The following is a 26,717-nucleotide window of genomic DNA, read 5'->3' on the forward strand; positions in this document are numbered from 1 at the left end:
TGTCAGTGACACTTGGGCTGCTTCCCTATCTTGGCTATTGTAAATAATGCTGCAGTGGACATAGGGATGCATATATATATTTTTAAATTAGTGTTTCCATTTCCTTCTGTTAAATATACAAAGGTGGAATTGCTGGATCATATGGTAGGTAGTTCATTGTTTTAAATTTTTTGAGGAAACTCCATACTGTTTTCCACAGTGGCTGCACCCATTTACATTCCCACCAACAGTGCATGGGGGTACCCTTTTCTCTATAGCCTCACCAACACTTGTTATTTCTTGTCTTTTTAATAATGGCCTTTCTGACAGGCATGAGGTGGTATCTCAATTGTGTTTTTGATTTGCATTTTTTTGAAGATCAGTAATGTTGAGCATATTTTCATGTGTCTGTTGGTCATCTGTATGTCTTCTTTGGAAATATGACTATTAGGGCTTCTGTCCATTTTTAATTAAGATTTTTTAGGAGTTCTTCGTGTATTTTGGGTATTAACCCTGTATTGTCATTTACAAATATCTTTTCCCATTCACTAGGCTGCCTTTTTGTTTTGTTGATGGTATCCTTTACTATGGAAAAGCTTTTTAGTTTATGGAATCTTATTCTTTAATTTCATGTAGTATACTCTTGTTGCCAACTCTATGTTATTCTGTTTTGCTTAAATGTCAGTATCTCAGAGAAGACTTTCATGACCATATTATCATAAGCAACTCCCTGTCCAATAACTCTATCATGGGTCTTAGTTTTATTTTCTTCATAACACTTATATCTGGCATCTTATTTAAATATGTCAACCTATTCTGGACCATATTCCCAGTATCTGCAACTCCACAGAGCACATTTTAGATATACAGTAAATATCTGTTGAATGAACAAATGAAAAGTGTAGTTGTGTCTATGGCATGGAGGCACCTGGACATTCAGCATCAGAGGATCTCAGTAATACTTGACATCTTTCTTGAGTGGAAATCCCACACATTGGATGTAACTGTCCATTCTGTTCACTTACTGCCTTGTCTGATCCTCACAAGTGAGTTGTTCAGAGCAGCTAATGAGTATTTCATTTCACAGATGAAGACACTTTGCTGAACCCTTTGTTGAATGTTACTCTGTGACTGAAGCAGGCCACCAGCCGCTCCCATCTTCCAGTGCAGTGGTTTTCTGTAAGTTCCTTCCCTTGTGCTCCGGACTGCAGGCATAGAAAGTGGAGACTAGACAAAATGAGTGGCTTCTGCAGAGCATACTACCCAAGGAGTAAATTTTCCAGAGGCTTAAAGTAAAATTAAATGCAAAGACTATGTCCAAAAAGAGATTGCAACAAAAAGGAAAGGCAAAGCTCACTTCAAATAAAGAGTATATATTTATTTTTGTAATGCCACAGTTAGAAGTAGGAGGGAGATGATTCGCCAAGATTTGGCACAGTGGTATTTTATTTTATTTTATTTTTTAAAGATTTTTTTCTTATTTATTTATTTGAGAGAGAGAGAGAGACAGTGAGAGAGAGCATGAGCGAGGAGAAGGTCAGAGAACGAAGCAGACTCCCCATGGAGCTGGGAGCCTGATGTGGGACTCGATCCCAGGACTCCAGGATCACGCCCTGAGCCGAAGGCAGTCGTCCAACCAACTGCGCCACCCAGGCGTCCCGGCACAGTGGTATTTTAAATGCTCCCTCCTGGAGCTTTCTTCTTCTTCTTCTTCTTTTTTTTTTTTTTTTGGTAAATTCTGGTCATTTGCTATGTAGCTACTGGGAGATGGGGCTGCAATTGTGTAGACTCTTGGTTTTCTTTTAAATAACTCACTTAGGGGCACCTGGGTGGCTCAGTGGGTTAAAGCCTCTGCCTTCAGCTCAGGTCATGATCCCAGGGTCCTGGGATGGAGCCCGGCACCGCATCGGGCTCTCTGCTCAGCAGGGAGCCTGCTTCCTCCTCTCTCTGCCTGCTTCTCTGCCTACTTGTGATCTCTGTCTGTCAAATAAATAAATAAAATCTAAAAAAAAAAAAAAAAAAAACTCACTTAAACTTAAATTCAGGGAGAATCAGGGCTCCTGAAGGTCTGTTTATTGACTCTGCCCCTTTAGCTCAGGGAAGAATAAAGATGACAAAGCAGCTCATGGGAAACAGATTTCTTTCTCTGCTTCGGAAGGAAGGTAACAGGGTGCTGGTGTCCCAGGAAAACAGACCCTGCTAGCCCCTCCTTCAAACACTGGTCTCAAGCCCTTTATCCTCCTTTGTTCTAAGCTCTTGGCTGTTTATGGCTTTGTCACAGCTGAACTAGTGAGAAAACGAAGAAAACTTAAATCAGCATCCTACATACTCATACACAATAAATATTTGGGAACAAAAGTGGTAGAATTCAGTCAAATTGGCAGGTAAACATGTTTCTTTAAAATTGCCAGTTTAACTAACTTCTCTGCTAAAAAACCTGCTTTTGCCTCTGTAGACAGTGGAGTTGAAAAAACCATTTACGTGCACTTTATCATTTTATGATGTTCTTTTTTAAAATGTTTATCTCCGATAGCCTTGGAACTGGAAACAAAATCACCAATTCCTTCTCTACGCATATCCCCTTCCCCAGGAGATATCTCAGCTTTGTGATTTATTTTACTTTTAATAAAATATTGAATGCCATTTTTTCTAATTATTTCTTATTGAATGTACTCCTTAAGTCCCCTTTTTTCAAATAAAAAGAATAAAACCGACCATGTAATAGGACAATGGTTCTATCACTACTGATAATTATACATTTTGTTCTCATTGTAATTGCCCTGGTTTGAACTGTGCTTATTTTAGCAGAAAGCGTTCATTATTTTATCAACAACTGGCAGACCCCGCTGGTATTTACTGACTTTTCTTTAACCAAAACAAGGATTATAGCTCCTATCCATGGCTCAGCTGCTAAATCTTTGCTAAGAAATTTGGGAACCCCTTTTGAATGAAACACTGTACAAAGCTTTAAGCACTCTTTGCAACTGAGTTGTATTAAATGATAGACAAAAAAAGCCCTCTGAAGAATTGGTGCTTAATTACAACTTAATTAGCATAATTATGCATGCTAATAGCATCTCAAATGAATAGCAGTTGTCAGGAGGTTGGGACCATCTGTAAGAATGTCGGATTAATACATCATTTTTTATTTCTAACAACGCTGTAACTCTTTCCCTGAAAGTGATTTTCATTAATCAAGTTCATTTTTATTATATAGAAAATTTGGCATTTTTCATTATGGGCCATTATCTGTTTCCCCATGCAGCCCTAATACAATACTAATGAGCCCCCGTGTGGCTGGTCCACACTGACAATGGTGGTACAGGTGTATTATTATAATTGTTACAAACAGCACAGTGTACCTCTGGAGTAGCCGAGTTCTAATCTCCCGGCACCCGCGTTTCCACTTGGTACCTCCCCAGGGCCTAGTACAATTTTCAGAGCTTTATGAAAAACATACATGTTTGTGGTTACAAAGAAGCTATTTAAAGAGAAAGAGGCCTGTGATTACCTGTGGCCAGGATGCTGTTTTGCTGAGAATCCCTTTTGTGGAAACAGAAAGCTTTGGGGGCAGAGAGGAGGTCTGTGCCTCAGCCAGCCCGGCAGCTCTGGGGAGGGGGAGGCAGCGTCTGTGAGGCTCGGGCAGGAACTGCAGAATGGCTCCCTTCCGTTCAGCATCACTCATTGCTAAACGTGGTCATAAAACCGCAGGGGGGACATGTGTCTTCATGGTTCTTAGCCCCAAGAAGCACCCGAAATGGCAATCTTGAAATGCACATCTGGATTCATGCACACATGCTACAGCAGGCCTTGTAAATATCTAGAGAGTTGGCCCGGTTTCTGAGCTGCTCTTTACTTTAACTTTGGCTTTCACTTCTTTTGAGGTTTATCCATGCTCCGCCTCTGGCCCCAAACCTCTGCGGGCCCTCTCCCTGGTGCACAGCCGCACAGGCCCTTTTGATTTCGTTGCTTTCAGAGGAGCCTCACCTGTTTCGGTGTCCACACCCCAGACGGAAGCCCAGCTGAGGTCAGGACGCCCTGTAGCGGGGCAGGAGGGCCCTTCAGTGCTTCTCACCCATTTCCAAGCTCAAGGGGAGTGGCCGCCTCACCTGCTTCGCATTCACGTGAAACAAAATGGCTCCAGCTCTATTCCAAACCTCAGTAGAAAGACACTGCTGACTGCGTAGACCAGCTCTGTGGTCCAGAGGTGAATAAAGAGCCCTCTCTTTAGCATCACAAGCTACATGGGGCCTGGGAGGGTGCTCTATGTGGGGACAGTAACATGTGTTTGTACCTTGTGTTGGCAGATGGGAAAATGGGGGGGGGCGGGGGAGAGAGGATCCGAAGGGTTGGGACAGGCTGTGGGCATCTCCCCCACTTAGAATCCTCAGGAAATGTGGGTCTGTCAGACACTGAGACACTGCACTGATCCCACTTACAGGGAAGCGCACTGTGTGTGACTTAGGTAGGCCGTGGAGGAGCAGGGATATTGCATATGACATTCTTGGGCTAACACAATTACTTGTCATTTATGTGTTTTTGTTTGTTAATGTGCTAAGTCAGGCAACGCAACTCCAGAGCCAGACTGCCTGGCCTTGAATCCTGGTCCTGCTCTTTTAAGTTGTGTGACTCCGGGCAGCTTATCAAACCTCTCTGTGCCTTGCCTCCCCTATAAAATGAAGACATTGCTACAGACTTTAGAAATTTGTTGGGAGAATTGAATGGTTTTTTTTTAAAGATTTTATTTATTTACTTGACACACAGAGAGAGAAATCACAAGTAGGCAGAAAGGCAGGCAGAGCAGAGAGCCCATTGTGGGGCTTGATTCCAGGACCCTGAGACTATGACTTGAGCCAAAGCCAGAGGCTTAACCCACTGAGCCACCCAGGCATCCCAGAATTAAATGATTTTTAACAGGTCAAAGATCTAGAACAGTATCTGGCAATAAGCACTCATAAAGTGATACCTATTAATATTATCTCCCTGGAACTGGGAGCGAGTTTGTGGCTTCTGTTCTATTTCCAGGTTTATTGTGTTTCTGATTGCCTGTTTGTCTCTATCTCAGTGTTAGACATTGAATATTTTTAACACCAAAAGGCTTCACAACCTCAAGGGTGGCTATTGTTTTCTAAAGTCCCAAGATCAGGTATAAGATGCCACTTGTGGTTTAAATGCAAAACTCGAGGGCCGCTGTTGCAGGTGCGGAGCCGGTGGGATCGGAAGTGGCGCACAGCAGTGGTTCTGAGCATGAGCTCTGGAGCTCAAGGAATCTGGGTTCTCGAGTTTAATTATTAGCAGAGGGATCTTCCACAGGTTTATTGAGATGACCTCCCGTGTCCTTCTTGGCAAATGGAGTTATTCATGGTTTCTGCTTCTCGGGGCTGCTGGAAAGACTGCTGGAAAGATATGTTTGGATTACTCAAAGCAGTGCCCACAGTGTGGACAGACGTACCCGCTAACCACTACCCCCAACTCCCAGCCTAGTGGGAAATAGCCATGGGCCTAAATTCTACTCCGCATCTAGCACTTACTGGCTGTGGGACTCTGAACAAGTAACTAAACCTCTGTGCCTTGGTTTCCTGCTCTGTAAATGGGATAATGGCAGTGCTGACAGCACTGGGTGGCAATCTATTACATACAGGTGTGCTATTGTATACAAAGCATGCCTGGCACTTAATTAGTCACCAGCATGAGCGGTTACGGTTTTCAGCTGCTGTGATTCCTTATCTCTTGTATACTCTCCCTTGTTGGAGGAATAAGACCCCAGTTCCTTGCCAGAGTGAATTCCAGGCAGGGCATCTATACTGAGCTTGCCTGGCTTATAGCAAGCTGCCACTGGGAGATGCACTTTGTCCGTGACAGCTCCAATCAGCCCCAAACAAAAGAGGACCAGGCAGTCCTGCCGACAGCCTTGTCTGGGGGGACGCCGGGTTCTTCTGAAGGTCACAGGCAGTCTGCTTTTGTTGTTTTTGTTGTTGGTGGAATAGCCTGCTTTGTGCTCAGGTACCCATGCACGCACATGGGCACGTGCACACACACATACCACGGCCCCTGGCCTGGGAGGGTCCAGGTGGGCTGCTTGGTCCTTCTGCCCCTTCTGTGGGGTCACCTTGAAGAACACTGGTGTGACCTGAGTGAAGACATCTTCCTCCACACTCAAGAAGGGAGAGATCTCGTATCTCCTATTAGAAGGGTTGAGAGTAAAACCCACTGAAAACTGTGAGACCCTTGTTAAGTGCTTGCTAGTCACTCCATCAATTGTTCAGGCATTCATGGATTCTTTAGGAGAGATTTAGTGAATTGTTTTTCTCTGCAAAGGAAAGAAGGTTCATACAGTGGGCCTCTGAGTGGTGTGGGGGTTTGGTCCTCAGTGGAGCTTTTGACCCTCCTGGAGGAGACAGACAGTACATGAATGCTCTGAGGGCAGGAGGGATATGGGTGGGGGGAGGAGGAAGAAGGCACAAGGAGCCAGACTGAGGTGGAAACTGGGACAGAAGGTTTCTGCCAGTTCTGTACAGAGGAACTGCGATTTCTGGGCTGCCCTAACATCCTGTCCCTGATTTTAAAATGTCCGCCATGCGTAAGCCTGCCATGTACTACCAAGGACTTGTCCTACGGACCTGTACTGACTCTGTGCCCTTGGCATAGATTTGAGAAACAAAAGATTACAAAGAACCAGGATGTGCATTAATAAGAGAATGGTAAATACATGATGGTACAAACAATGGGATATTATGAACTCATGAAAAAAGAATAAAGCATATGTCTATACAGTTACAGGGAAAGATCTCAAAGCTCTTTTGTTGAGTGAAAAATGCCAAAGGCAATATGAGTTTGGATTGCTCCCCTTGGTGGGGAAAAAAGGACATATATACACAGGCAAGAAATACTATAGGGTGAATAATGCTTGCGTTTAAAGGCAGGGCTTGGGTTTGGGAGTTTGAAGGAGATTTAACTTCTTTGTATAGGCTATTGTAATGCATCTGTTTTTTTTTTCCCGTATGTGCACATTAATTTTTCAGTCAAAGAAAGGGTAGAGCAGAAAAAGAAATCTGTCCTCTGCAGTGAGGCACAGAGAAGCCTGTCCAGGAGAGCAGGCTGCATGCCTGGCGGCAGTGGGGAGGGTCACATCCATGATCCTGCAGCCTGAGTCCTTCCAAACCTTTTCTCAAAGATCCCATACCTTGTCAAATCTTGTAATTGGTAGAAACACTCCATTGCTGGTTTCCCAGGATTGTGTAGTCCCACAGGAGGGTTGACAGAGCTTCATGTGAATGAAATTTGTATACATCTCTTTTGCTCCTAGAACCAGAGTAGTTTGGGGTAGAAGAAAGTGGATTTCCTAAAAGGGTCCAGTCAGTGAGAACCGAGAAGCATCTCTTCTAAAGTGTTGTTAATCAGAAGAAAGGAGCAGTTCACAGGCAGCTTGCATGAGTAATAATCCATTGTTGTGTTACCGTCCCTCTGTGACTGGATCCAGGGAGCACTGGGTTTACTCTTCTAAATCACTGGAAAAGACCGAGCTTTTGCCCCTCCTGCGCCAACGTGCATGCAGCTTGGGGTGAGTCCCTGTCCCTCTCTAACCTTGATTTCCTTATTTGCAAGAGGGAGGGTTGCTCCCTGTCCCTGCTGGGAACCTTGAGTTCTGATATCCTACAGTTTTATGCAACTTAATGAGAAGTTAACAAAGAAGAGGTGCAGGAGAGTCTTCTAGCCCCTGGATACCAAGATGGTACTGCTGACACTTGCTGGTTGTATCTGTCTGTACCAGTTTTTGGCTTAAATATTTGGTTCATTTCAAGAAACAACATTTAAAAATGTTTTAAAAACATTTAAAAATTTAAAAAAACATTAAAAAAACACGACCCTGAATTCAAAGAGCTATTTCAGGTTTTCTGCCTCCCCACTGTTTGGACCTGGACTGGTCTTTGTGACCCATGTGGATATATTTGCTCTAGAGACCCTGCTTATGGTGGGACGGGTACTGGCCCCAAGTCTGCAGACAAGCATGAACTCATTCTACTTTTCCCACAGTGCTCTCTGGCTCCTGTCCCCAGGCCTCCTGATGCTTGCGATCTTCCAAATTCCAAAGCCAGAATGTTTTCTAACTGGTGTTTCTGAACTGTATATAATGTTATTTAAAAAAAAGAAAAATTCTTCAAAATGCTTAGAAGCATGGGGGTGGGTATGGGTAGAGGAGTGGCGTGCTATTCATTAGAATTCCTATAGAGTAATCAAATCTTTTCATTCCAAATGGTGTTACTGCCTGGGAATTAATATTAGATCTGATTTTGAAATAAGCCTAATGATGATGACTTTTGGGGGGTATATATACTTTTTTGCTCTATTTGCATAAAGCCCCTTTCTCAGCTTGGCATATGGAAGTTAAAAATATGAGTTCTGCCCTTAAAATTCTTGTTGGCATATTATCCAGCAGAAAAGGCAATTGTCTGCAGGGACCACAGTTAGGGAGGCTAACTTTATGTCCTTTAAAATGTTGCTCTGGAAGTTAAATGGTCTTCCAGGTACAGAAGGCCATGGGCTAGTCAGTGCTGAGAGGGCTCACAAGCCCCAGCTGTTTAGAGCCTTTGGGGCTTTCCTAGAAGCCAATGCTGGGTGTGGTGGAGAGGTCCCCTTGGCTTTGTACCTGTTCACAGGGCTTTCTCCCTCCTCTTCTGAGTCACAGCATCACCTCTCATATTTTCTGATTCCTGATCGCTGTGCACAGGATGAAGTCAGTGCACACACAATATGGTGTTTCATCCTGCATTTGTTACCTATTGTATCAGAAATTACCCCAGAATATAGTGACTTCAAATAGCAAACTTTTTCTCTTATTCTGGTGGTCAGCAATTTGGGAGTGACTTAACTAGGTGGTTGTGCATCGGAGTCTCTCCTGACCTTCATCTTCTTTCCCTTTTCTTTGTACACAGTTTTATTTCTGCTTATAGTGCTTTCCCTTAGCTTTCTTTCATCAGTTTTAGCTAACTCCTATACATCTTACAAAACCCAGATTAAGTAATCCATCTTTTTATTTTTCCACTCACTATGACTAGAAATTGACTTCTACTTCTAGGATTTCAGAACATGTGGACATTCCTGTATTAAAATGAGATTCTCTGATTTTTTAGTGTGTATGTGTATGAGGTCTAGAGCTGAAGTATCTAATATGGTAGACAGTAGCCACATTTGACTATTTAAATATAAATTTAAATTAAAATAAATTCATTTCCTCAGTCACACAAGCTTTGTTTTAAGCACCACCATGGCTGGTGGCTACTGTGATGGACAGTGTAGAAAACTCATCCGTCATCATAAATAGTTCTATTGGAAGCATGGTCTAATGTGTTATCTCTTTCAAATCTGGAGTTCTGTCATCATCCAAAAAGCAGGTTTTTGGTTTGTGTTGTTTTTGGTTTAAAACATTAAGTATTTGACCTGTTCACCTTTGCATTGCCTGTGTCTGACATAGTGTTTGGTTGAATAAACTGGGAAAGTGGTTTCTGGAGTTTTTCAGAGACTCACTTGACATATATGGAGTTCCCATTCCACAGCAAACACTGAATGTTTCTTCACTGGGACTGAATGAAAAAGGGATGGTCTGGTAGTCAGTGTTAATTGATTAGCTCAGTCTCTAGTACAAAACCCTCTCAAGTGACACCTGCTAGCCAGAGGTAGCAACAGGATACAGTGGCCATTGGGAAATCTAGGTATAAGTCTTCTGTGGAGTTCCTGGAGGTTTTGTTTTTGTTTTTTTGCTTTTCTAATACTGTTGTAGTCACAAAGACCTTTTATGCCAGATGATAAGGTGTCACTCTTTTTCATCTCTACTGGAGTACAGGTATGATGGGTGGCGCTGCAGTAGCCATTTTGTGGCCATGAGGTGATGAGTGAGCATACTGCAAAGACAGCAAATGATAGGGAAAGGTGGAGAATAATGCTCTGCGGTCTCTACACAGCACTGGACCACATTCTCCAGGTTTCTTCTTGTGTGAGGTAAAAGTACATGCTTGGTTTTGCAGATATTGTGGTTGGATTTTATATTTCTTGTATTCAAGTGCAATCCTAACGATACAGATGAAATGAGTAGAAACTCCAATCCCTCCTAATCAAAGGTAAGGGGATTCTTCTCCAGAACTTAGTGCTTAGGACCTCCAGCCAGCAGCTGAAGGTAAAATTTCTTACCAGATTGTCAAATAAAGAATTGGAGGCTGGGCTCACTGGAAGCACTGGAATGCAGTCCTCCCCAGGTGTGAAGAGTGTGGTGTTCTACTAGGTCTTCCAGGAGGTGGTATCACTGGGGTTGTTTCCCGAGGGCTGCCCCAGAGCATCTGAACCCATGCTGACCAATGAGACCTGTACAACACACCATCAACTGAGGGCCAAGCCAGCTCTGGGCACTGGGCAGTCTTCTCTCATCCCAGCCTGCTGTGAAGCCTGGAAATGAGCAGAGAAGGTTCTGGAATGACTTTGGAGTCCTTCACTTTATACATTTCTCATAATACACTTTTGACTTCAAGCAAACTAGAGAAAATCTCTTGTTCTGGCTAAACACAATGAAGTTTGTCAGTGGACAAGGGTTCCAAGTATAACATTGTATTTATCTCACCCAGATCTCCTTGTGTGGCATTTGAATATATTAGTTAAGTACTTAAGTCCATTGAAGGAATGCTTCGTGGTGTGCTTTCCATCTAGGGAAATAAAGACACCTGTTGATGTTACATAGAAAGGACAAACTTAGCCATAACAGTCAAATGCTATCCTTTAGCATTCTGAGCCACAGACTTTTGTTTGGCGACTGGTTTGTGAGGCATCAAACCTCTCAATGGCCTAGAACAGCAGAGTGGCAGCAAGCTAGATTTCAGTCAACATACTTATGATTTGCCAGTATTTTGAACAATAAATTGCTAGCTAATAAATTTTCCATAGCTTCCTTTGTAAATGCCAGCTAAAGGCCTAAACATTCTGTGTAGATTTAATTACACATTTAGTGTTCCTGTAATTTTGAATTAATTACATGCCAAACAGATTTATGTTCTATATACTTAATAAACCTCCATAAGTGCCCTTTTAGCAATCAATTGGTATTTAGGACCTGGTTTGCTTTTTAAAAATAATGGTTCACGTTGCTGGGTCTTGTTGTTCCTTCCATATGTTTGGGTGTTGATAGAATTAGAGGCACCAGATGTTGATACTGATATGAAAACAGAGTCACAGGTGGATAGCAGGGTTTGGGGGTACGAGGTCAGAAAGGTGATGAGCTTGGACTTGGACTTCAGAGAGCCAAAGGGACTTCATCTACAGGTATGGGCTGTGGCGTCTGTCTCTGACCGCTGTTTGGTGGAGAGCAGATGCTGTGCTTGGGGGTAGAGATGAATTGCCAGGAGGCGCACGTCCCTACCGTTTCCAGGTGGTTTATTTTTTCTCAAGGTGCTGCTTCTGACTGTGTTTTTTCTTGAGACACTCTTATTTCCAAGCTTATTGGGGATCTTGATTCTATTTATCAAGTTTACTCTGTACCCAGCACTGTGCTAAGTATTGATATGCCTTGTTTTGATGATATCTGATTTCTCATTACAACCCTCTGTTGGTGGAGACACGGGTTGGGGAGCCATTTGTGTTTAACAGATGAGGAAACTGAGATCCAGAGATGTAGTCACTTGCCGAGGTAACAGCGTGGGTATGGGATGTATTGGGAATTCTGACTCGGTAGAGTACACAGATGTCTGACGTGTTTCACTGAATTTTTATTTTGAGCTTTTGTTTTTAACCTCCTGACTTAGTCTGCTTGGGCTGCTACAATAAATCACCCCAGACTGGGTGGCTCAAATAATAGATCCTTATTTCTTACAGTTCTAGAGGCTGGAGGTCAGAGATCAGGGTGCCAAGCATGACCCGGTTCTGGTAAGAACCCTCTTTCTGGCTTGCAGATGGCCACTTTCCGGCGGAGCACTCCCAGGTGGAGAGAGCATACAAACCCTCTGCTGTCTCCTCTTTGAAGAGCAGTGACCTCATCAAAACCTGCTCACCTCCCAAGGGCCTCGTCTCCAAATACCATCACCCTGGGCAGTGGGGCTTCAGCATACGAATCTGAGGCAGGGATGGTGCGCACAGTTCTGTCCGTAGCACCTCCTGAAATGGCCGATGATAAGTCAGGTTGGAGGAAAAAAAAATCCAGGGTCAGCGACCTCGGGACTCTCTCAGGTTTGCACAATCTCTTCTAGCAAACATTTCAATATGTGCCGCGGAGCCACACTCAGTGAGGACGCAGCCACCACATTTCCTAAGAGCCTTTAGGAGAAATCCTCCTTTAGCGCAGACCTGGAAGAGGCAGGCTCTGCCCTTGGTAGGGAAGATAAAAGCGGCCCGGTGGGGGAATGCAGAGGCAGGTCGGGGTGACGAGAGGAGGGCATTGGTGAAATGAAAAAGCAGCTCCTGGGGGCGGGATTGGAATTCTACATAAAACAGAGTCTCAGAAGTTCTCCCCGCGCAGAGCCAACGTCTGATTTCCCTTGTCGGCAGAGGTCAGGGAGGCCGGTTTACAAGCGCGGGATAAAGGATGCTGCTGCGCTATCACTGAACAGGTTCTGTTCTGCTGGGGGTGAATGTCCTTCGGGCAGGTTGCTCCTAGCTGCCATCCCCGCAGTGCCTCCTGCGGAAGGATGCGTGCACGCAGGAACAGCCCCCTTCTCAGACCACCTCCCACCCCTCGGATGGGACTAGCGAACTCTGTGGCGTAAAGGGAGAAACTTGCCATTTTGTCTGTGTTCTCTCTATCCGGAAACGTCCCCAGGCCTGTGAAATTAAGCAGTAAGAGCCTACGGCCGCCATTATTGCTAGGTAATTGACTATGTATCCCGAGTGAAACAAAGGTGGCCACAGAACAGTAAAGTCAATTATCATTTATTAATGGTGGTTGCAGAGCATAGCAGAGCACTTTATACATTGAATTTTAAAATCAAACAGCTTTCTATTTATATTTTTAAAGGTGGAAGGCAGATGGATGGGATAAAGCATGGGACCTTTAGCGGGTGATACAGTCCATGCATATGTTTTTAAATGAATTCTTTGTTAGGCCACCTTTACGAGGCATCTTGTTCCTTTGAATGAAAACTGCTAAGTGTGCTAATTCTCTCTAGTCTGATTTGGGTGAATGGATATGATAACTGTCGTGTGTCTGTATGTGGGCCATAATGTGCATTTTATCCACACACACATCTGTGTCCTTAAACATCAAAAGAGTACATGAAGAAACATGAAAAGAGATGTCAGGTAAAGCCAGGGGAAGGCCAGTGCTAACCTCTTGAGACTTTCTGATCAGTAAATGTGCCATTTTAACTGGTCCTGAAATGGAAAGAGATTACCCCCAAAATCAGGGGAAAGATTACCAGTATCAGAACTTTCATTGGAGGATGGTTTAGGCATTGGTGCCTTTGAAGGCATTTTTATGTTTGTTTGTTTATTTTTTAAGATTTTATTTATTTATTTGACAGAGAGAGATCACAAGTAGACAGAGAGGCAGGTAGACAGAGAAGAGGGAGGAACAGGCTCCCTGCTGAGCAGAGAGCCCGATGTGGGGCTCGATCCCAGGACCCTGGGATCATGACCTGAGCTGAAGGCAGAGTCTTAATCGCTGAGCCACCCAGGTGCCCCATTTTTATCTGTAATGAGAGAATGTTTAACTTGACACTGCTACAATCACATAATTTATGGGTGGGCTTGAATGAGTTTCTCCATTTTTTTTTTTTTAAGATTAAAAAACTCCTTTCTAATAGTTAGAATGAATAAGTAGACTATTATCATCTTGATATTAGTATCAAGTATATCATCTTGATGAGTAGACTGGTGCCATCCTGAGCTCTTTCCATTCATTCGTGTCGTGAGCAACCTGAACGGTTGTAGGAGATCTTGTTTCTTCCATGATTTTATAACTCACGAGACTCCGATTCATTTATATTCCAAGTCACACTTTCACCTACATGGTACCTCACGATCTGAGCCAGAACTGAAGGTGACCTCCAGGGGGATAGTCTGATGGCCCTGTCTGGCATGTGCTGTTTTGTTTTCACGACCACATGACTTAGCTGTTTCTCACTAAACCTGCTACGCTCCACGGAACTGCTTGAAAGACACAAAGCTGCGCGCGAGGGTCGCCTTTCACCCGTTTGAGTAGTTACAGCTATTTGTCGGCCGCGCAAAACATTCTGCTCTTCACCCCCTTCTGCACACACCCTTTCTTCACCCCTGATGTTGCAGCCCAGGAATGCTGAATGTTTTGTACAGATGTTGCCTCATGCATGATAAACACAATGCGCGATTGCACAGCTGGAATTCCCGCAGACCCTCTGCTCAGCGAAGATTCCCTCCTGTCAGCTCCTCCTCTCTGCTGTGAAATCAGCATCGCGCCCTTCCCTTTCTGTGTTTCCATTAATTTTTCCTTCAGCACATCTGATTTCGATTGCAGGGTCTCTGGGTAGAGCCCTGATTAGCTTTTCTTTCGGAGTTGGTCCTCATGTTGCTTACAAAACGAGTGCAAATCATGAAGACGGTCCTAAACAAAATCCTCTGGCTGGAAATAGTGTGGAGAGAGAATATTGTGGCAGGGTGATGCGTATTTGAAAACTCGCTGAGTTGGAAGCTGTTTGCCAGAGATTCTACATAAACAGTGGTGATTGTCAGGACTTATCTTTCTTGCAGTATTTACTTCTGCTAAGAACTATTGAGCAGACCCTATCTGGAAGATTCTATCTCGCTCCTTAAAAAAAAAAAAAGAGAAAGGAAAAGAAAACCCATCATCTCTCAGAGGCATCCCACTTCTAACTTCCCAGCCCACTCAGCACTGACTTGGAATTTTTGGCCCCAATCGAAGCTTTTGTGCCTTTTTACATAATGGCCCAGCCCCTCTGCACAGGGATGGGTCCGGTGACAATTTTCTGCATTGTGTCTGTGTTCTGTGACTGGGTCAACAGTACATCCCTGAGACTCGGAAAAATAACTGTGGATGGAAACAAAACCATCATTTAAAATCCCCACAGCCTCCCCCACCCACCATGGAGGGGCTGACATTTGGGAGCCAGTGCCCAGGCTCTGGCAGAACAGTGCTGAGGGCGCACTGGGCCAGCATTATGGAGGCAGAGGGAAAGGGATCCCTCCACCACCCCCTTTCTCCATTCCAGCCAAACTTCCTGCTTGAGTTATAAATATTTAAAGCTACAGTCAACAAAGTTTAAAGACAGGGAAGTTAGGAAATCTAATCCTGTCTGCAGTGCCTTCTGTGTCCTACGGCCTGCCTTGTCTATCCTTCAGAGTAAGGTCAATGGCACAGCTCCGAGCAGACTAATGCAGACCTTCTGAGTAGGCTCTTCTCCTAAGGAAGGCCATCAGCCCTAGTGAGTGGCACAGAATTTTCATCTTACGAGTCTCACTCTGTGGAGAGCTGGACAGGGAACAGTTTGCCAGAAATAAACATTTTGAAGCAGATTGCTCTTACAGATTCTCGATTTGGATGCTTTTAGTTTAAGAAGCATGTTCTGAGCACTCTGTGCTGGATTTGGGGGATGCAGAACTGGAAAGGCACAGATTCTCCCCTTCAAGAACTCACATTTATAGTACAGAGTGATAGACACTCAAACTTGGGGCATTGGGAGCCTTATCAAAATAGACACACACTGATGGGGGATGCTTAAAAAACGGATTCGTTCATTCATGCAGCAGGTACAGGCACCCACTATGTGCTAGGTTTTGGGCTAGCCCCGGGGGATCAAGGATGAAGCAAGGGTGAGAGTTTGGAGAAGCCTCCACTGAAGGGGCTTAATTTGTTGGATCTCAAAGGATGAATAGGAGTTTTCTAGGTAAAAAAAAAAAAAAAAAAAAAAAAAAAAGTAGATGAAGATTGTGGAGTGCACATTCCTGGCAGAGAAGTCAAGGACAAATGTTTGCAAGTGGCATGGACTTTCATGAGTAAGGAATAGGCAGAAACCCCATGAGTGGTTTCCCCAGGGACATGGTTATGTGACAGGCAAGAACCTTGTAGACAAAGGAAAACACTTTGGATCTTAATCGAGCGAGACTCTGGTTCCAGGGCCATGCCACTCAGAGAAGGAAGTATGTTTTAAAAATTGTTCTACCTGGAACACCTGGGTGGCTCAGTGGGCAAAGCCTCTGGTCAAGATCCCAGGACGTGGGATGGAGCCCTGCATGGGGCTCTCTGCTGAGCAGGAAGCCTGTTTCCTCCTCCTCTCTCTCTCTGGCTGTCTCTCTGTCTACTTGTGATCTCTCTCAAATAAAGAAATAAAATCTTGGGGCACCTGGGTGGCTCAGTGGTTAAAGCCTCTGCCTTGGGCTCAGGTCATGATCCTGGGGTCCTGGGATCGAGCCTCACATCGGGCTCTCTGCTCAGCAGGGAGCCTGCCTCCTCCCTCTCTCTCTCTCTGCCTTCCTCTCTGCCTACTTGTGATTTGTCAAATAAATAAAAATCTTTAAAAAAAAAAGAAATAAAATCCTAAAAAAAAAAAAATTTGTTCCATCCAGACGGAAGCTCTTTTCCTAGTTCTCAGAAATATCTTGTGTATTAGTCACTGTCTTGTTGAAACATGGGACCTGGCTTGTTGCATCCCTCAAGGAAGGGGCAGAACTCCTTGTAGAGTGGGAGAGAAGCAATTTCTTCCTATCTTGTCTTTGCTGTGGAGCTGACTTTGCCTTACCGGCCTATCTATTTGGCAGAGAGGCTGCTGTCTGTGCCTGGCAGGAGCAAGGCCGAGGAGAGCACGTTGTGCAGGCCCTGCTCTGGGTTAGCAAAAATGGATGCGATTGCAAGTCATTACCCTGGAGACGTCTTCTTTAGGACAGTATCGGTCAGGGGCAAATTGAACAATTGTAAGATGAATCCTGTCCCGGAGATCAGTTTCTAGCTGAGGAGGGTGTTCTGCTTTCCTGAATAGAGCTATCCTCCTAATGGTGGGGCAACCCTAAGTCTTAATTTTAAAAGATCCTCTTATTCATCTGTGGCAGAAATCTAGTTGAATAGCGTTAAGCAGTTTTTATGAATGACATGTGAAGTCGCTTTAGAAAATAATTTTTTTTAAACTACTCTTCCCTCTGAAAAATTTCTAATTCTGTACTCAGCCTAAGTGCATTGGAGTTTACCTAGCGTTCTCATCTGTGTATTCTTCACAGGAACTTCCTGATGGGCAGGGGCAGAGATTCTTAAGCCCATTACACAGGTGAGAAGACAAAGTCAGAGAGATCCGGGACTTGAGGTGGCAGGTGACTGATTTTAGCTAGTGTGGTTCGCCAGGAATTATGGGGTGGCTCTCAGGGTCCGGCCTAGGCCCTCTAGGGATTTGAATGAACTCTGATCTCAAATCCCGAGGTAAAAATGTGATCGGGTGCCTTGCCCGAAGGGCTTCATTAGGGAGTTTTGGTGTCAGAGGACACGTTTGTATATTGAAGCAAATGTCTGGTTCAGGTCCCTATAGCTCTGAGGTGGCTCTGTGATTGCACCCAAGAAAGACCCTGTCCTACAGGGTGGCATGTGGGGTCCTCCCCCTGGCTTGACAGTAGTCCGCAGTGGAGGTAAAGGACTCACACAATGTTCGAACTCTCAAAAGTTATCAGCTGGAGATCCTGCCCTTTGGTGATCAAATGGCAGAGTTAAGTGTGTTGCCACCATTTAGTTTTATCCCTTGAAGTCACCTGTAGTAACTCTATATGGCCTCAAAGAGGCTCCTTAAGACTTTGGAAGTTGGCTGTTTTGATTCCTGGGTGGTATCATAATCATCTCAAACATCAGTCCTCTCCTCTCTGTCCACACAGAGAGAAGTGCTCTGATATCCCCTTTTCTCCTCTTAATCACATTTGTCCATGACTTGTTTTTGAGCTCTTCCTTGTATGTGGCCTTATTTCTTGTTCTCACCCAGTGTTTCTGTTCTCTGGTCACCCTTCTCAAATGCTGTACCATGGCACGCAGGCCGGGCTTGCGATGGCTGGGCTGTGTATTTGGAAACCCAAGAAGATGAGTTGTTGCCAGTTGAGTTCAGTCCTGTGGGATCTGTGAGGCCCCAAGGTTGAGTCAATGTGTGTGTATTCATTCCATTTTTCTCAGGGCCTGTCTCTTCTGTGCCTGTTGTGCTTCTGTCGGTGACGGAGAAGTGGCAAGGGTGCCTATTTTCTTAAATAGTTCCAAAGATAGCAGTCTGAGGCTAATACAGTGTGTGTGTGTGTGTGTGTGTGTGTGTGTGTTCGTTCTCACCTCTATCCGCACATATATAGTTGCTAGTATGATACAGAGTTCTGGAAGCTATTGTAAAATTGGATCACCCATGGATTCTCATTACCAGTTTGGACCTAAAATGGTAATAATTTTATTAGAAAGTGTGGAGACCTTATTATACTCAGTAATACATTTCTGTAGGAAAGTGACTCCCAAAGAAACTTACTTCCCTTTACCCAGAAATCACAAATCCCCTGGTCTTTTCTGGGGTTTGTTCTACCAGAATGGAAACTGTTCCCTAAACCTCTTCTAGAGGACAGCTGGTGTGGGAGGACAAGGTTGGGTGAGGGAACTATATCCTAGTAGGCTTTCATGGAAAACACGATGTAATTCTCAAGATGAGAGTCTCTCTGAAGCAACTAACTTCTTCACTGAGTAGGATGAGTCATCCTTTGTGAGTGCCTGTGGAAGGGGGAGCATGTCCAGGGATTGAGGCCCATTTCCTGGACACCGTGCTTCACTGGGCCATAGATGCTGTTAATCTCAGACTTAATGCCTGGGGGAAAATCATCAGATTCTCTTTGGAGTTGTCTTTTATTTTGTTTCTTTAGGAAGATTAACCAAGTGGTGGGCAAGTTGGGAAAGCAATATGGCTTAGCAGGCTCCCATGACAGAACAACTGGATCAAGCCTTCATTTTACTTGTACTAGTTACCTGACCTTACGCATGTGATCCCATCTCTCATACCTCAGTTTGCTCTGCCTGCACGGTGAGAATAACATTACCTGCCTGTGACAGGCTGAAAAAGGACCCTCCAAAGATATCCATGTCCTAATCCCTGGAACCTGCAAGTTTTAGCTTATTTGGAAAAAGAGACTTTGCAGATGTGATTACATTAAGGATCTTGAGAGGGGGAGATGATCCTGGATGATCTGGGTAGGTCATTAATGCCATCATAAGGATCCTCATGGAGGCAGGGGTAGACTTCACAGAGGCACAGTGGAGAAAGAAATATGAAGATGGAGATGGAAGAGAGAGAGAGATTTGAATGCACTGGCATTGGAAATTGGAATGATGCGGCCACAAGCCAAGGAATGTCAACAGCCAATGGAAACCTCCAAAAGGAACTAGCCCTACTGACCCTTTGATTTTAGCCCGCAGATTGATTTTGGACTTCCAGTTTCCAGAGGCATGAGAAAATACACTGGTGTTCTTTAAAGAAATTTGTGGTGATGTGTCCCAGTGGCCACATGAAACTAATAAACACTTTCATGGTGTTACTGAGAGGATTAAATGGGATAATGCATGTAAAACATTGTGCATAGTCCTTGGTGTTGTGTAGCAAACTCTCAGTAAGTATTAACTTGATAATTATGTTTTCAAGCTTGGAGGACGATTTACATACAACAGTGAAAACTGATTGAGGGGGTCAAAAGTGTGGGTGTCAAGTCCTGGCTAGCTCACTGTCACTTGCAAGCTGAGTTTCTGTTTTTCTTCTTTGGCAAAAGGAGGTGACAAAGTTCTGCCCTGGTCTCCTCCCCAGGGTTGTGAGGATCAAATGAGTTAATGAACGTGAAAGCACTGTGCACGTCACCCACGTAAACTGTTAAGCTGTGGTTACAAAGACTGGGACCAAGCTGAAGCAACGTGGCAGAGGGCTGGGTGGGAGCTTTGTTCCTTTGGCTCTGTGAGGTGAGGTCATCTCTTTCAGCTTTTGTTCCTGCCTTTCTGAGCTCATTTGCTGGGTTTCCCCCTAATCCTGGCCGCTTCTGCCCTCAGTGGAGCTTCAGATGACAAAACTCCAACAGTCCCAGACAGCCATGAGCCTCCCCTGGGGCATATTTCTTCAGGTTTCCATTTTTAAAAGTCACAAACACAAATAAAAACAAACCCCCAAAATGCACTTATCTTAAGGATTTGCAGTGCCCACCAAAGGATGAAGTTAATGGATTCCAATTTAATTTTACTAAGGGTTTGAGATGTTTTTGATGTATTTTTCAGGCCAGAGACCCATGAGACCCAGCAAAGGGTGTCAACTTAGATGGGAGCAAGTCAACCTTTGTCAAATGCTTAAAAGTGGTGAATTCATCTGTAAAGATAGATACCCAGCCTCCCAGGAAATGTGCTGTTTTAGACTGAATAGGCAAAGGACAACACACAGGATGAAAACAAACCTTTCTGGCCCTGATCTGCTTTGTCTTTTAATGATTTTTTTCCGGTAAAATCCTTATATTCCCTAAGATGGTCAAAAGTGTATGTTGTAAAGACAGCCCATTGCTGAAGCACTTGGCAGATTTCCTCCAGTTCATTTATTCCATTCTTGTCACCCACTGGAAAATAAAGGACCCCATTCATGTGCCTTCATTCATTTAGCAAAAATGTTCCAAAAACCTCTGCATTCCAGGGATGGTGCTAGGCACTGCGGGAACTGTACTGAACGCAATGCATATAGGTTCTCTGGAGTTTGGATTTGAGTTGGGATAACAACATTAGCCACACAGTGACACAGCACTGAAAAATTGTAGCACATTTCTACACAGGGAGAGGCCCAAAAGTGGAGAAAAAATACGGCTTGACATGTGGGAGGAACCAAGAGAAAGCCAGTGTGGTAGAGAACAGAGGAAAGAGGAGAGTTCAGGATGAGGCTGAAGAAGGCCAAAATGGAGGTCTTGTTGGCCATAGTAGGGTACACCCTATTTGGGGAAGATTTACCTTCCTTGGCACTTGCTCCTGGAGGTGCAGTGGTGTGGACTTTTGCCTGTGGGCTCCCCAAGCTTGTCTAGTTACCACACCAACCCTGCCAAGGCAGGACCATTAGAAAATTGACTCTCAAAGACAGGTGCTCTGTAGTGTGTAGTGAAACTCAGCTCAATGCCAGCCTGGAACAAAGAGTCTGGAGAGCATACCTGTCAAGTCCAGTGTAGGTCCCCATTTGGCCTAGTCCATGTGTAAGGGTTTACTTCTCTTTCCCTGCAGATCTAGATCTCTATTCTGAACTTAGCAAGTCTTGCTTTGGCCTGGAACTCCTCTCTGTCTCTAGTTTGTTCATTTTCTCAGTAAGTATTTATTGAGCACTTATTATGTGCCAGGTACTGGGTTAGGCACTGGGGATATTCTGCTGGTGTGCTCCCTGCTCTAGAGAAGCTTCCAGTCCCGTGTGTGGGGGCAGGCAAGAGCTTGGACCTTCCGCCAGCAGTTCCCACTTTCTCCTTTGCCCATTGTCCAAACCTCCTGCTCTCACCCTCCATGGGTTGTTACCATCTGCCTTCACTAGTCACAGGAGCTTGCAGATAGGCCAGACTCTAGACCATTTGCAGTGGACTGGAATAGCCATCCCTGTAATGGGCCGGGGTTGGTTCCTAGTGTGGTCCCAGCTCCATTCTCGTGCATCTTGGGTGCCTAGTCACAGCTTCAGGCTGGAGCTGAGACACGAAAAGTGTCTTGTGGAGGTCTGCCACTCTGCAGCGTGGCACCAGGTGCCCAGAAAGGCCATCTTCCTTGTTATTTCCCTGTGGGTACAGGTCTTCTGAAGGCAGCATAAGTACCTTTGAACAGCGGCCTATTCCCATTTGCCAGCAGTTAATGAACTGTTACCGGTGGTGGTTAATGCCCTGTGAAATCAGTCATTAATTGTAAAACAACTGATTTCAGAGAGATTCTGGCAATTATGAACCGTTTATGGTGGCAGAGGCATAAGAAAACATACTGCCATGTTGCCCTTTCGTCCCAAGGGAAAGAATCTGCAATGGGACTTCAAAGTTGTCTAACAAGGAGTGGTCATGGGCTGCTGAGCCTCCTGCAACACACTCTTAAAGCCCGGCTACAAAAAAAATGAAAGTTCGCAACTCTGTTCCTTGGGGGGCAAGGTACACCTGCAGGAGGCTGGCTGAAGGAGGCAGCATTGGATAATGGATAAAACTACTCCCGGCCCTGGCCTTTCCTGGTCTGGTGTCTCCAGACCTGCAGTCCTGGGAACTGTTTGGGGTCAGTGAAGGTTCTCCCCAGAGTCTCCGGGCTGGCTTCTGAGAGTGAAGCTGCTGAGACTTCATCGTCTGTTTTGTTTCTGGGGAGAACTGAAGAGATACTGGCCCCGATGGTGGTGGCACCTTCCTACCATGACCGTTCATTTGTTCTTCTAATAACGCAGGTTTCCTTCCTGGCACTCAGAGTCCAGCCCCAGTAGCAGGAATGGTAATCGTCTCTCCCTGAGCTGTCCCTCGCCGCACTGGTTAAGCTTTCCAGCATTCCACCTTTGAGTCTCACAGTTCCTTCTGGAGCCCAGAGAATAGCTTGTGTAAACGTGTACAGAGGTCTGTAGAGATCTCTGTCCTCCTGTTCTTGGCAGAAGGGCTGTGGGGACCCCCGTTTAGTCACTGGCCCTGCATTCACAGGCTCTGGGTCCTCTCCCCTGTGATATCCGCAGAGGATGTTGAGGACAAAACGTTTGGAAGCCGCAGAATAGCAGGACCATTATTCTGTTTTACAGAAATCAGCAAGGTTATCATTGGGGAAGAATGCTGTGTATGCTCAGAGCAAGGTGGTTCACAATATTGAAATACAGGAATTGCCCTCTATGATCAGCAACATAGGGTTAGCAAAATGCATTTTGGTATGTCAGTAGGTGGACTCCTCTGCAGCATTTAATATGATTATTAAAATCTATGTTTATTGACTTGGGGAAAATGCCCACAATGTATTATTGAGTGAAAAAAAGCAGGCAACCAAGTGTGCAGGATCCCATTTTATGGAAAAAGTGCACACTTTGGGTATGGGCATGTGAGAGTGAGTCTTTACTGATACACCCCAACATCCAAACCATGATTATTCCAGGAGATGGAATGTGACTTAAATTCTTTCTTATACTTTTGGAAAGTGTCTGAATGTATTGTAATGAGAATGTCTTTGTCTTGAATAAGAAATACAACCTTTTTAAAATTTAATTAAGACCTGCCCTATTTTATTTATTGTAATACAATTTTATCAAGATTTCCAAAAGCTCTTGATATGATTTGTTACTCGCCCTTATTGGCCAAATTAAGGCAGAATACTATCAGAAAAATATTAGATTTGGGAAACAAAATCTCCAAAGAAATAAATTTATTTATTTGTTTATTTATTTATTTTAAAAATTTTTATTTGAGAGAGAGAACACCACAGTGGAGAAGGGCAGAAGGAGAGGGAGAAGCAGTTTCCTGGCTAAGGAACATACATGCGTATTTTCTGGATTATATTATAAACTGAAACCAGGTATCACTGGGAGGGGAGCAGTGCTGGCTTGAAGCAGAGGTAGGGGCACAGAGTAGGATAGCAATAGCTGGACATGGAAATAATCCTTTTTCAGTGTTGGCAGGTGCAGGCACTGTCTATACAAGGCTGTATTGTGGCCACTGAAGTGATCTGTGGCCAATCAAGTCTAAGAATTTGTGACCTGACAAATTTTCACTGAGTCTTAAGTTTAGATTTTTGCCCAATCTGTGCATAATTCCAGATTCAATCCTCCTTTTTCCTGGTAATCTGTCCCATCTCTAATTGTTGCTGGAGTTCTGTCTGGGCCCCTTGGCTGAAAATGGGCTGTCCCAGATAATGCAAAGATGTGATTGTCATTCCCAGTAATCCTTCAGTGAGATTTTTTTCTTGTTAAACACCAATGGATGCAAACCTCATTTTACAATAATGCAGCACAGTTGGAATTTCAGCAAATTCCAAAATAAGAAGTTATTTCTTTAATGAAATTTGATGCAACATACAAAACCTAAAATCTGAAATCAATATGATGAATAAGGTTTTATTTAAGTTATGAAGCACCTGAAAGGAGGGAACAGGAATTATTTTAAACAAGTTGAATGAAATGAAATTTTTAAAAAAGTGAAATCAATCCATTATTTATTCTGATTGATGTAGAGGTTCTGCTAGTATGAATGTTGCAAGACCCAGGTCAAAAGGAAAAACCAGAGAACTCCCCAACTTACCCCTTTGCAGAGTATCTTCTTTACCAATGATGAAGACAGTTCCTTCTTTACTACCTGCACGAATGCAGCTTTAAAATAAATAGCTTCATTGTTTCATGTTACCTGCATTTTGTCTCTCCAGCAAAATTTCAGACTGTTGAGGGCAAGCACCCTTTGTTCCGTTTCTCTTCTATTTCCTGGTACTTTGGTGGTCAGGATTGCTGGGGACATGGCAGGTCCTTTAACATTATTTATTAACTGGTCAAGAAAGAGTCAGATTCAGAGAAGAGTAAGTTTTATATGACTTGCCAACTCCAGTTGACTGACTGATAATCGCTTCTTGGAGTCGCAAGTTAAGAAAGATTCTGAGGATGTCTGGCCTCCGCAGGAAGAATATTGTGGTTGATGGGTAATGTCTGCCAAGACTACAAGAGTGGTGGTACCTATGCTGTGTTCACTCCCTGGTTCTGAGTCCCCACACCTTGAGGCTCTCTGTTATGTTAAGATAAACACATTATTTAAGCCATCCGTAATTGATTTTTCCTACATGAAGCTGAAAACATCCTATATAATCTCTTATTCACCAACTCAAAACTTCAACAGACACTTGTTTTTTGACTCATAAATTGTGATTTTTTTTCTACACATAGGAATTTGTTTTAAGGAAACACCATGTAAGAGACAGGGCCGGAAAAGTTCTCGAATATTGGTTCTCTTCCTTTTAGTTGAGTAACTTCGATGTAGGTTTTCTTAAAGCTCGCCAGTCTTTTATTTTCTAATTTCTAAAAAATAGGACAATGCATATTGTCCAGTATTTCACAGAAGTCCTGTGAAAATTAGATGAGATCCACAAACAAGTGCAAGTCAGCCGGTATGCCACACAGCAGGTGCACTGCTCAGCCAGGTCAGTGTCCTCTGACCTCCCCAGGGAAGCGCAGCCTCAACCACTCCGTAAAAACACCCACTTTGCTTGGTTGCTGGAGCTCAGTCAACATCCCTTCCCACAGAGCTCTAGGAGCTGTGGAGTGAGGGAGTGGACAGGCTTTGCCTTTGGGCTGATGGGTTTCTTCAAGAAATTGTCGGGTGCTTCTGGCATCCCATCCGTCTAGCTCTGGTGTGGCTAAAAGGCAATCTAACCAGGAAAAAAAAAAAAAATCAGTGCAAACTAATATGCAATTTGCAAACCTTCTGAGAATAGATACATCTGATACTTGGGAAGAGTTTGATCTTATTTTATTACTGGGGCTCCTGATAAATTAAAGAGAGATGAGTTGTTCCAAGGCCAAAAGAAACCCTTACATTTAAATTAAAATTTAAATCTTTTCTGTGTTTGCTCTGTCAGACCCACAGGGCTTTGTCAGAGGGACTTGAGCTATGTGACACTGTTTTATGTATATCTATTTTCCTAGTCAGAAAGGTCCTATTGACTTTTGCTGTGAATCTGTTAGTCACTAGGATGTCACTGTCTAATGTAAAGGAAATAAGCTGAAGCTGTAGAGAGAATGACTTAACATTTAAGAATTGATTCAGTAACAGAATTTCATAACAGTTAAGAGAGTGGCTTTAGAGTACAGACAGATTTGTTTGTTAATCCTACCACAGAATGGCTGTATGACCTTGAACAAATTGTTTGCCTCCTCTAGCCTCTGTTTCTGCATCCATGAAATGGAGACGATGCTTGTGTTGTTCGACCATTGCTATACAAAAACCTCCCAAAATTCAGGGGCTTAAAACAACCGTTTTTTAAACATTTCTTAAGCACTTGTGTACCAGATAAAGTCCTCTGCACTTAATTGGGTGGCTCTGTCAACTTGGCTGGATGTGGCTATATGCCAGAGGGTCAGCTGGGACTGGAGGGTAGGGGGTGGCTCAGCTCCACATGTCCCTCATGCTCCTTGGAACTGCAGGCTAGTTGACGCATGCTCTTCTCATGGTGATGGCAGAGGGGCAAGCTGGGGAGCCCAAACACTCAAGTCCTTGGCAAGCCTTTTGTCACTCCTGCTCACATTTCGCCGGGCAAAGCAAATCATATGGCCAAGCCACAGAAGAAGGAGGGGACTTTGTTCCTCCATCCTTCCTCTTTTCTCCCTCCCTCCCTCTTCCTCCTCTTCCCCTTCTCCTTCTATGTCTCCTTCTTCTTCTCTCTTGAGTAATTTGAGGGGGAAAACCCCATGTTTTTAAATTCATCTCTCTCTGTTTGACCGTCTTGTAGTTACCTGATAACATGTTGACTTACCAAACTCTCTGAGGGGGTTTGCACTGATCTCATGTAAACCTATGTGCTCAGGCATGGATCCCCCCCACCCCCACACGATTGGAAGATGTTGGATAATTTTGCTTTCGAATAAAAAAATGACCTCAGCCTTGTCAAGCGCTTCAGGAGAGAAAAAAAAAAAAATCTCTTTATGCCATCATTTGCTCAAAAGCAGATCCAGAGTGTTCGTTCAAATGTTGCTTCTCCCTTGATTATCTGTACAAAGCTCTCCATTTGGGAATAGTTGCAGGTTTCCTTGTTATTCTCCAGCTCTGGTTTATATAAAAATGGATCATTTGTTGAAGCAAACTTCAAAGCCAGAGAG

Source organism: Neovison vison, chromosome 7 (assembly GCF_020171115.1).
Source record: "Neovison vison isolate M4711 chromosome 7, ASM_NN_V1, whole genome shotgun sequence".
Lineage (NCBI taxonomy): Eukaryota > Metazoa > Chordata > Mammalia > Carnivora > Mustelidae > Neogale > Neogale vison.